Source organism: Mirounga angustirostris, unplaced genomic scaffold (assembly GCF_029215605.1).
Source record: "Mirounga angustirostris isolate CCGP_5_RB_7025 unplaced genomic scaffold, mMirAng1.0.hap1 SCAF_1, whole genome shotgun sequence".
In the NCBI taxonomy this organism is placed as follows: Eukaryota; Metazoa; Chordata; class Mammalia; order Carnivora; family Phocidae; genus Mirounga; species Mirounga angustirostris.
The window spans coordinates 109,174,874-109,177,978 of record NW_026991709.1 but is presented as its reverse complement, the minus strand read 5'-3'; positions in this window follow the sequence as shown (position 1 = coordinate 109,177,978).

Sequence of the window (3,105 nt, the reverse complement as noted above, 5' to 3'; positions counted from 1 at the left end):
CAGCAACTATCTATTGAACACCTGTTATGTACTCAGCATTCTGTCTGGTTCCTTACACATACAGTCTCATTTAATCCAAGGAAAGCTTTGTAAATGCTGTTTTTAAAGAGGAAGGCATTGTGGTGTTGAGAACTTCAATAACTTCCGGTGGTCACGCAGTGGGTTAATGGAAGACCGAGGAGTAGTGGAAGGCCCAGGTCTTACTCCATCATGGTCTCCTTTGTCAATTCACACAGATCATGAGGAAAATACCTCTACAATTCCAGCTCTTTAGTCATTTTGAGAGGTAAACTTTATACCACTCTCTGGGTATTTTCTGGTCACAAGGCTAAAGTTAAAGCTCAGAATTGAGACAGTATGAATCAGATGATTCTCTGACAGCCTTTGTGTGACAGGTTGTTTTTATAAACATATCCCGTATTTGGTGGTTTGTCGTGGTTAAAGTATGTGGGGGTGTGGGTCTAGTTTTGACTTCAGCAGTAACCAGATGTATGACCTTTGGTAACTTAGTCTCTTTAAACTTCTCTCCAGTCACCTTGAAGGTGGCAATAAATAATATATAATATTATAATATATTATGTTATAATATAATAAATGATAGTCCCTACTTCACAGGACTGACAAAAAGAATTAAATGAGATAGTGAGTATAAAGAGTTGAGTCTCTATGTTCAGTTATGTTCAGTAATTAGACTTAAAAAAAAATACTGGTTTCAGGGCGCCTGGGTGGCTCAGTTGGTTAGGCGACTGCCTTCGGCTCATGTCATGATCCTGGAGTCCCTGGATCGAGTCCCGCATCGGGCTCCCTGCTCGGCAGGGAGTCTGCTTCTCCCTCTGACCCTCCCCCTCTCATGTGCTCTCTCTCTCAAATAAATAAATAAAATCTTAAAAAAAAAATACTGGTTTCTATGTGCAAAAAGTAGGATTGCTGAAAATAAGATTACAAGGGCTTTAAAAAATTGTTCTCTTGATTATTAAAACATGATTACAAATACTTCTTTGTTGCTTAGCATCAGAGAGATCTATAAGAAGCTCATTTCTAGGAACAAAGGGCAAAGAAAACAATCTTCAAAAGACAATACAATAAGAACATGAAAAAAATTAACCCTAATTAGTAATCAAAGAAATGCACAACATGCCATTTACTCTTTATTAAATTAATCACCCTCAAAAAGATAATAATAAATGATTTAAAAAGTATAGTAAAGAAAGTAATTTTATTCATTGTTAACAAAAGGCAACATTTTGGAAGAGTAATTAAATAATATTTTTCAAGAATATAAAAAAGAATTTTAATTTTAAAACATCAATTCTACCTCTGAAAATTCCCACTAAGAAAATTATTTTTAAAAATGGAAAATCAACATAGATACAATTTTTATAATAGTATTATTTAATTGAGTAAAAACTGAGGAGAGTCTAGTTACCCACCAACAAATTATTTGCAATAACCATGGTGCCATCTCTTCTCAGCATGTTAAGTACCAATTAAAATTAACATTATGAAGACAATATGGCATCATGGTAAGGCTTAGATAAAAAGGAAAGTGTGGTGTAAATTGTGTAGACCCATTAAGGTTAAATGGAAACAGATGCCCAGAAAAGAAATGATTTCAAGAAAATTCAAAATGTTCATAGTTGTGTTAGGATGATGGAACTTGGGATCATTATACTCTTTTAAAAAATTATTTATAATTTCAATATTAATTGTATAATATTAGTGAAAACCTGATTTTACTAAAAGCGTGAATGATAGCAGTAGGATGGTGACTGCTCTCATTATTATGTAATACTAGCAACTCTTATGACTAACTCAATTTTCTGAGTCCAGAACCTGATTTATTAATTACTGTGCTTTTCATATGAATAAAACCAAAACACAAGAACCAAATAATAAAATTCATCTTTTCATACATTTTTGCTAATTATTTTTAGAATTATTTTCCATCAAATAAGTACTTTCTCAAAATGAGTCAAATATGTGATCTAGGACTAATTACATGCAGGTATCACTGCATCAGTCTTTCCATACATTAAAATTTATCCCCAGTGATCAATATCTTTAATTTCATATGTCTATAGACATTGATCATTTGTTTTCTCAAGGTCTAGACATAATCTCTTGCCTTTGGAAAGGTTCTTTAGAAGGGTCAGTGACAATATGAATACTGCTACTTTCTTGCAAAAATAATATTTTAAATTCCATTTGACATACTACTGACAGAATTAATTCTTCCTCTTAAAGCTACTGCTATTATTCGATATTTAGAGTCTTATTTTCAACTCAGTTCCTCTCTAACTATAGGATTTTGAATTAAATAGTGAAGGGTAGGGGTGGAAGAATGTAGAAAAAATCACATGTTCAGCTATTACATCAGCTAGTCAGAGAGGGTTTCAGAAAGAGTCCCTTTCTTTCCTTTCCTTTCCTTTCCTTTCCTTTCCTTTCCTTTCCTTTCCTTTCCTTCTCTTTCTTTTCTTTTCTTAAGATTTATTTATTTATTTGAGAGAGAGAGCGAGCATGCATGAGCTGGGAGGGAGGGACAGAGGAAGAGGGAGAGAGAATCTCTTGCAGACTCCACACTGAGCATGAGCCTGAGATCATGACCTGAGCTGAAACCAAGAGTCCACTGCTTAACCAACTGAGTCACCCAGGTGCCCATATACATATACAGAGTCCCTTTCTAATAACAGATAATCGAATTCAGGGCAATTTAACATTTACTATGGGTTATATGCAGTGCTAAACATGGCAGACAGAAGCAAAGATGATGAAGATACAATTTCTGGCAATAAGCATATGTTCTAATAAGGAGCCAAATACATATAAACAACAACAACATACACAGGAGGGATTGTATTCCATTTCTTTCAATTAGGCTGGGCTGAAATTCTATAAAACAACTTTTATTCTAAGCAGCTTTAGAAAATTTAATGCACAGACTATTTGTATGGTTTTATGTTCATTGCTAAATATATAAGTAATGCTTGTGCTTATCACAGACAATTTGAAAAATCACCCTTATTTTGGGGGGCTGATCAAAACCAAGTAAACCCGCTATAGTTTACCTTTCTCACTGATTACAGCCAAACACTTTGGACAAAAATG